We start from the raw sequence: 8800 nt of genomic DNA, 5'->3' as shown, positions 1-8800 counted from the left end.
TATTTGAAGTCTTCTTATCCCAATTTGTAATAATTTTAAATAAATTAGAGAAGCAAAGGTCAGAAGGACATCAATCAAGTTAAACTACACCGTAAATTTAGACCAGGTTTTGAGAACTTTGATCAACATGTTGTCTAAAAGAGCCGGCACCAGAGTCTGAGATGTGTGTCTGGTGTGAAAGCAGGGTGTACTGCCTTTACATGATTTTAGATTCTATCCAACTACTTTAGTAGAATCTTTATTGCAATTTTACATGAATGTTTGTAATTATCAATTATAATAACTACTGTATTTTGTAAGTTGTTCATGATAAAAATGTAGGATGAATTTGGCATTGCATATTACTTGATGCATGTCTCAGAAATATGACAAGCTTGTTCAGGGTAGGTTCACAAAAATAACTTCAAATAAATTTTTTCTATTATCTTTTGATTTTCTTGCTTATTTATACACATTTTCATGAAGCATACTATTAAGAAAAATAACAGCTAATATTTCTTATTGAACATATTTTCTTATTCAGTGATTCTTTTGATTTGTTAAGCTTTCTATGAATTGTTTTGTGATAATAGTTGCTTCAAAATAATTAATTTCCATTTGCTATACCAGGACAGACAGTGCAAGGAGTGTAAGCCAGTTGCAAGTTGTTTTCTGGAAGACAATCCAGGCAGTCTCAACACTCGCAGGAGACCTGTGCATAACTCATGAATGTGCAGATTCTCCCACTGCAGACATACCTTTGTGTTAAAGACAGACCTGTAACTGACATTTGTGACCAGTGAAAACTTCTAATAGCTTTCAAAATGCAGAACATTCCCTATTATAATCTGATATTTTCAACTATATCGCCTGCTTTTCCTTTTCTGAAAGCTATGATAATGACTGCTATGAAATTAAAAGCTGTACTTGAAAGTAGGATGTCACCTATATTGATGTTATAATATGAAAGAAAAAGATGAAAGGCGAATGAGACTATTCACTAGAAAAGTTGTACAAGACTATAAATTTTTTCTATCTGCCAAATGCTAGTGTCAACACACTGTAAAGATAACAAACACATAAGAAGCTGCAAATGAGTAGGACTGGCACTCTCAAAAGATAATCAACCACCCCAGCAGCAAAATGCTCGGTTAATTCTCCAGAATGAGTAGGAAAGTACAAATCTGATCCAACCTCCTCTTGCCCTTGTATTGAGTAGTTTGAGGCTTCATATTTTGACAAAATTTTAAACTGTAAAGTTATCACTATTTGTTTAGAATTGCTTACTTTTATTGACAAGAAATTTTATTTAAGGCAGAACTAAAGTTAAGCTGCTGCTACAATGCAGTACAGTGTTTTGTTCATCTGCCAAATCAGTTTTAGTGTTTTTATGAAGCACAAAAGAGTGACACAATAAATTAACAAACAACATGATTTACTTGACACTCAATAATAAGTTCTATAAATATGAATCAATTTATTAAACTGTAACAATTTCTGGGTGGTAATGAATAACTAATTTAGATGTTCAGTAAAGTGGACCTGTAACTCATTGGTTCCACTAGCTTATTTATTCATTTGTTTATTTATTTATTTATCTATTTTTATGTATTTGGTGCAGGGTCTCACCATGCTGGTTGGCCTCATAGTGATCCTCCCATTTTCAGCCTCCCCAGCACTGGAATTACAGGCATGTGCCACCATGCCCTGTCTCCTCCCACTTTTCTGAGATGCAAAACTTCTCAGCAAATTCAAGGGTCCTAAAAGGTGAGGTAAAACATTTAAATGCATAATAAATGGTACGTATTTGGGGTAAATAATGACAAAAATTGGTCAATATTAGGAGTTTCTGCTTACTTCAATATTTAATTCATACCAAGTTTATCTCACCACAGGTCATGGAATCTTCTTCATCTGTGTAGAGATATTTTCTTTCCTACTTGTTTATAGACATCTAGATAGGGAAAAGTAACAGTATATAAATCCAAACATTATACTTAAAAATCTATATGGCCATAGCAAGGTTTCTTCAATAAAATGATAGATCTTAAAATGTTATATATTGGTAACCATTAGCTAAACATATTGAAACCAAATTAAATTTTTTTCTATAAAATTATAATAAAGTTTTATTTTAACTCTGCATAGTCTATTTTAAAAAATTCCTGACAACAAATCCTGCTATATTATGAAACTAAGCTTTCCCAGTTTGGGCTTTAATTGAACATGTTTTACGCAATAAATGATTTCTGTTGTTTATGTACATTCATTTCTAATTCAATATGTTATTAAAGTATGGATATTTTATATTTTATTTCCCATGTTTTTATTCCTCAGCAACAGATCATGGAAGCTTAATAAAAGTACATTTTTAACACTTTTTTCTTTTTTTTGATGGAACCGGGAATTGAACCCAGGCCCTTGCACTTACCAGGGAAGCCCTTATTCTACTGAGCTATCTCCCCAGCCCCAAAAGTATATTTTTAATGTGATACTTATTTGTTCAAGGAAATATTTTATGAAAGAACTACCTATAATTTAAAAAAAAGTCACCTATTTTGTAGATAGTGTATTATATTGTTACTTGATGACCAGCTATATTTTTAATTTAGGAATTCCTTTCAAAATACAGATTATTAATCTTATAAGAATATATATATATATATATATATATAGTATTTTTTAGTACAATAACTTAATGGTGAAACCACAACAGCGCCCTTTACACAGAAAGCCATGTCTCTTCAGCTGGCTGCATGAAAGATCAGCAATGCTTCCTGACTGAGTTCTAGTCACTACAGCTTGAGTGCTTTTCTCTCTATCTCTCGGACATGTCCTTTGAGACCAAGAGCTTCTGACTGCAATGCCAGGATTATTGGCTGGAAACTCACAGTTTAATTCCTGCCAAGGAATTGCTTTCAGTGGAAAGCGAACAGTAGCCGCCATGCCCAATGTCAAGCGGACCCTGTGACTGTTGGAAGTGGTGGCTGAGGGCCCAGACTCGTGTGGCCGTCTATGGCTGCTCTTGAGTCTGATTCCAAACTCCCCGTGGGACATGCTGAAGCCATGGTTGGCGTTAGATTGCAATTCCTTTCCGTCCCAAGCTCCCCTTTCCTTCCCTCTGTCTATGCAGAGCATCTCCCCTATCTATCGATTGTTCTCCATGCACTTTCTGCCTTGGTTTGTTCCCAGGGAGCTCAGTCTGAGACATCTTCTATGAATGAAGATAAAAATAGAGGAAAACAGGAGGCAGATCATAATTTTCAGACAGTCTTCCTTTCTGGAGAAAGGATTAGGAGAAAAATGTGCTATTTCTTTCAGAAAAAGAGTGAAGTTAGAGGCTGCTGTGATGATAATAAATCAATTTACTCATTTTAATCCCTAACAGCAAGAATTTAAGTCCAAATTAAAAACAGGGCAGGAACTTTCAGTGTTCTTGTGATTCTTTGCTAAACTTCAGGAAACACTGGCATTTTGAATTTTATTATTCAAAGGGGAAGTCATTTTTGTCAGTAGAAAGTGTTGGTACTCCATGAAGGCAAGTGAAAATCAGCCTCTTCTTAACAAAATGTTGTGTTATTTTGAATGTGTGGTCAGCTTTCTTACTCCCCTTGCCACTGTGCCGCTCATTATGCACCAGCGAACTTGCACTGCAGAGGGAAAAGGTTAAAAATATAAGAGAACTTATAATTAAGGAAAATTTATATTTTCTTTTCTTCTCAGTGAATTGAGGGAAAAATATTTTTGAAAATTGAATAGCAGAACATCTATAAATGCTGCAGAACTGTATCTTCTGACCCAGGTTTTGTTTTCAGACGAGCAGAAGCCCAGAGACCTGTTAGAACAGCTTGGGGATATAATGCCTGCCTCCCAAAGGAGGAGCCTTCCATTTCATGGAATCTGCTCACTGACCATTTACCATCTACTGATCAATCCCATATATGTATATGTTTAAATCTGTCAACTGACTTACTTAAAATAATAAAGTCGACTAATTTTTGCACAGACATTTAAGTTTCTCTTTGTATTGATCACGTGTACAATCACTTACATACATGATCTGTAAATATTTTTCCCAAATAATTATCCATAGCAGGAAACATTCCTAGAATAATTGCTGGTGGAAAATGAAAAGAAAGCCAACTACCTCCCCCAAAAAAGGAAATTACCAAATTTCATTAATTCCATTACATAATTTGACTGTCAATTCTATGAAAACTAAATCTACTACATTGAGGGTATGGCCTTCTGAACAGTATTATTGCACGCCATGAACAGAGTGGCCATTCGATTTCTAGTTTTAATGGCAGTAACAAAACATTTTGTAAGTTCAAGCTTGTCTTTTGCAAAAGTTTTTCATGTGGCCAGGCCAATTAGCTCAGCTGATTAAAGCACCTGCAAGCAGGCAGAGGGACCAGGGGTTCAATCCCCAGGCCTGCCATGCTGGTCCTGCCCTTGAGGCATGCTGAGACAATGATTGAGACTGGGCATGGTGGTGCACATCTGTAATCCCATCACTTGAGAGGCTGTCAACAGGAGAATCACTATGAGTCTGATCTAGTAGTGAGACCCTGAACACCCTGTAGACCCTTCTCTTAAAATATAAAAAAAGAAAGAAAAAGTTATTTATTGTATAATGATATAATTTTTAAATATTTATTATATAGGGCTATTTTTTTATGAGCAAAGTATATTTATTAAGGGAAAGATAGCTCCTGACAGAGAGAGGGACAGGAGGGGTGCTGGAGCGGGTTAATCTCGATACTATTATTTTTTTAAAAAAATGAAAATTTCTGTTATTCTTTTTGAATTGGTTTGTCTTTGGAATCATCAGTATGCTCAGAGTTTTATACTTAATAAATATGTGCAGTGAGAATATAATACTATTTTTATATTATTTCTTTTTGTTTACTGTTTCTACTTTTAAAGAATTTTTTCCATTACCTTAACCTTCAGAGTATAGATGGAATAAATGTACTACAAAAGCAATAACATTACTTGGGAGGCTGTAAACAGGCGGATCACTATGAGTCTGATCTAGTAGTGAGACCCTGAATACCCTGTAAACCCTTCCATAAAATACAAAAAAAAGCAATAACATTAGAATTAAACATTAAACATATTTTTATTTAAGTGTCCTATTATTTATAACATTAGTTTGTAACAATGGAAGGATAACAAGCTTCTTACTTTTCTTTCATAAAGTAAATGACAATATTCATGAAGAAATTCAATGGAGAAAATGTGCTACTAAAAATAACATTCTAAATGCAACATGTTCAGGGTTATTCTCTTTATCCAGCATTTTAAAGACAAACCATTTGACAAAGGTTGTAACAAATATCAGAATAGAAACAGTGTTTTATTGCTGTATACTAAACACCAAAATACTTTGCATTATTGTTATTTCTCTATTGCTTTTCTAGATGTATTCATTTTAGAAAGTATCCTGACCACTTATTTTAACTAACTTACTTCTTCCAAATAAGTTGCAGAATGGAGCATTTAAACCTAACTTTATGATATTTTAGTATGTCAGTAAACTTCTATACACATTGAAAAGAATAAAATGATTCTGAGGCTCTGTATTTTATTTTTCATGCAGGCTCTCGCTATGCACCTCAGACTCATAGTGATCCTTCCGATTTCTGCCTCCTCATGCTGGGATTATGGGTGTGCGCCATGACGCCTAGACTCCATCGCCAACTCAGCGTGCCCAGTGGTGGGGCCAGCACAGCATGTGGTGACAGGGATCAAACCCTGGCCCTGTGCTTACCTAAGCAAGTGCTTAGTCCACTGAGCTATATCACCAGTCCTGAGGTTTTCAATTTTAATTCATGTATCCTATTAAATCTTTTTCTATATGTTTTTAATTCTTGTAGAATAAGGGAGTTGAGCGATTACCCACTTTGCAAATTGAAGACCATGATGCATAAAAGGTAAAGTTGATGGAGATGTGAGCACATAAAAAGTAGCTGGTTGTGGTGGCTAAAGAGAAGGCTGTATCATTTGTCTCCTTTCTGAATTATTTCTCTTTCCAACAGGATTTATTAAAACTTTAATAAGGATCATCATAATGTCAGAAAGACCATATAAAGGCATGGTTACATTATGATTTGGGGACTTTAAAAAATTATATGCAATTAATTTGTCAGAGCTATCTTATTTTAATTAAATGTCTAACACATGTTCTTATATGAGATTAGACTCAGCATTAGTTCAACTGCATTCAAGATGACTGTGGTACGGGTTTATTACTTATGTAAATGTGCCTAATTACACACCAACTCAGTTATCTTATTTATTGCATTTCAATTAGTATCCTTTTAATAGTCATTAACTCTTTAATTAACTCAAGAAAAAGAGGTGTCTTGTTAAATGTAAATTAAATAGATTAAAATAGACAATAGATTGCAAATGGTAGATTACTGCTAATGCTACAGAAAACTGTTGCTGAGTGTTCCAAATGTGCTTGACACCATCTGCCTTCTTCTCAGGCAAGAAGAACATGTTGTGTCCGCAGAATTCATTTTAGCCCAAAGATAAGAATGAGACAAACCTTCCGTAAGTGTGGCAGGTTTTTGTTTAGATCTATTTTCGCAAGAGGAGATCTAATGTAATTTAGTGTTGTCTCATCAGCAATGAAAACTTCTAGTAAGGTGCAGAGCTGAGAAAGAAAATCTTCTGTATAAATTAGTTCAGAAATGAAAGCTAAAAAAGAAAAAAAGAAATGAAAGCTAAAAGGTTGAAAAATAATGCAGGACCACTGATTTATTTGTCTGGAGCAGAAAGGAACAAAGTACTGCAGCTCTTCCCTAAGGGCTCCTTGGTGGCCTAACGGGAATTAATTATCGGGGTGGCCCTGGCCGGCTGCCTGTCCATGGCTGACACTGTGCCCCACTTCCATGCCACTGATCCTTCCTCTTTGGCCAGGTTATTTCTCAGAGGTTAGATAAGGCTTGGCTTAGCTGCAGGAGGAATCTGCTTTCTTTGAAAAGTGGGTTTCAATCCTTGCAGAGGGAGGCTGGGACCCTTTCTGGAGTCTGTTGCTCACGTTGGGGCCACGGCAGCATCATTATCTCCAACGGTGGCCGTAGGTGGCTTCGGACTTCTGGGGCCATCGCTGCTCTCTGCACATTTCGGCTTGTGGGAGTGAAAAATGCAGAAACAAAGAAAAACAATTTTTACTGTTCAGTCAAGATTTTGGCTAGTTTTATATTAATAGAATAATATAATGCTATGCCACTAATCTCTGAAATTTTAAAACAAAATATTTGACCTTTTCTTTCAAGATTCTGACATTTTAGAATGAATAACAAAATAGTAACTGGCTCTGAAGCAATAAAATCATCATCAAAATGTAAAATAAATAGGAAAAATTTACTAGAACACATTGTCATACCTTAGGATTCTCCAAATCATGTTCTTCAACCTAATGATTCCTTTGCACATGGCATTCTTACATATACTCCTTTTCCTCTTTTCCTTTGTTTCTTTCTCTCTTTTTTTAAATACCTGGAATTGAACTCAGGACCTCATGCATGCCAGGCATGTGCTGCATCTTCCTGTTTGCAGGTATGTTTTACTCAATATTATGTGACTAAAATCAATGCATTCCATCTTTTGCAATTTACAACAATTTTTATTTCATACCTTTTCAATATATCCAAGTGAAAAGTTATTTATTGATTTCTTGATTTATTTTCTTATTTATTTAGAGAGAAAATGAAGTGGGTTGTGTGTGTGTGTGTGTGTGTGTGTGTGTGTTCATTTGCATCCTTATTTTGCCATCTGTGGTGCAGCTCCTCAGTTCTCACCTCCAAGAAGAAGGGGAAGAAAAGGAGTAGTGTTGGGTAAAAAAAAAAAAAAAAGGACAGTCTCTACAGAATTCACCCTGTGTTCTCTTTTCTGCCCAGGTGTTCACGTCACAGTGCACGCATAGGGTCACGTGCCACTCCCTCACCGAAGTCGTCACCATACCATCACGGGAGGAGAGACAAATGGAGCTCCTGTGGAGGACATGAGGGTGGGTTTGCATGGTGAGCACACATCATCGCAGCTCTTCACCCACGTGGTTGTGGGTGGTGAGGGATGCAGAGGCTTCACTGGAGCATAATTTGAATCACTGCTCAGATCAACCCAGACTCTCAAGTCACTCAATTGGTAGTAGTTCCATGAAAAGGAATTTTTAAAATCTCAAAGTGGGGAGGGAGATATGCAAGGATTGTGGGTCTTCTGAGCCCTGGTAGGTTCAAATGTTGAATTTGGCTGGAGGTAATGCAAAAGGCCATGGCCCACCTTGAAGCAGGGAATGGATGGATCTGTCTGTCTCTGTCTCTGTCTCTGTCTCTGTCTCTGTCTCTGTCTCTGTGTTTCTCCTCCACCCGCCCACCCTTCCTCCCACCCTCGCCTCTCCCCACGCCAATTGCCACTGGCACTGAAAGAATCTTTTGCATTTTCCCTTTATGGAGACTGAGTTAAAACTGTTTTATTTATTTATTTATTTATTTGTTTGTTTATTTATTTATTTAATTTTATTTTTGGCAGAACTGGAGATGGACTCAGGCCCTTGCACTTGCCAGGCCAGCACTTAATCTACTGAGCTATCTCCCTGGTCCCTACAAACGATTTAAAACACTATCCCTCTGCATGCTCCACACAGAAAGCATTTTGCCTTTTGCTTAAAAGGAAAAACCAGGGAGACCACCTGCTTGAGACACCCCCTCCTGTGCCTCTCTCAAACAGGAGCTTTCTTTTCCTCCATAAATATATTCTGCCCAGAAAAGAAAGAAAAGAAAAGAAAAAAAGAAAAGAAAAGAAA

General features: G+C 36.2%; 1 pseudogene; it reads right to left on the bottom strand.

The window, feature by feature from the left end:
- Positions 1 to 7100, bottom strand: part of LOC101577529 — a 40930-nt pseudogene extending 33830 nt beyond the window's left edge.
- Positions 7101 to 8800: the final 1700 nt, after the last annotated feature.

This window comes from Octodon degus, unplaced genomic scaffold, assembly GCF_000260255.1.
Source record: "Octodon degus isolate 3935 unplaced genomic scaffold, OctDeg1.0 scaffold00191, whole genome shotgun sequence".
NCBI lineage: Eukaryota > Metazoa > Chordata > Mammalia > Rodentia > Octodontidae > Octodon > Octodon degus.
The sequence above is the reverse complement of the archived record's forward strand: the minus strand, read 5'-3'. Positions and strand labels throughout refer to the sequence as shown.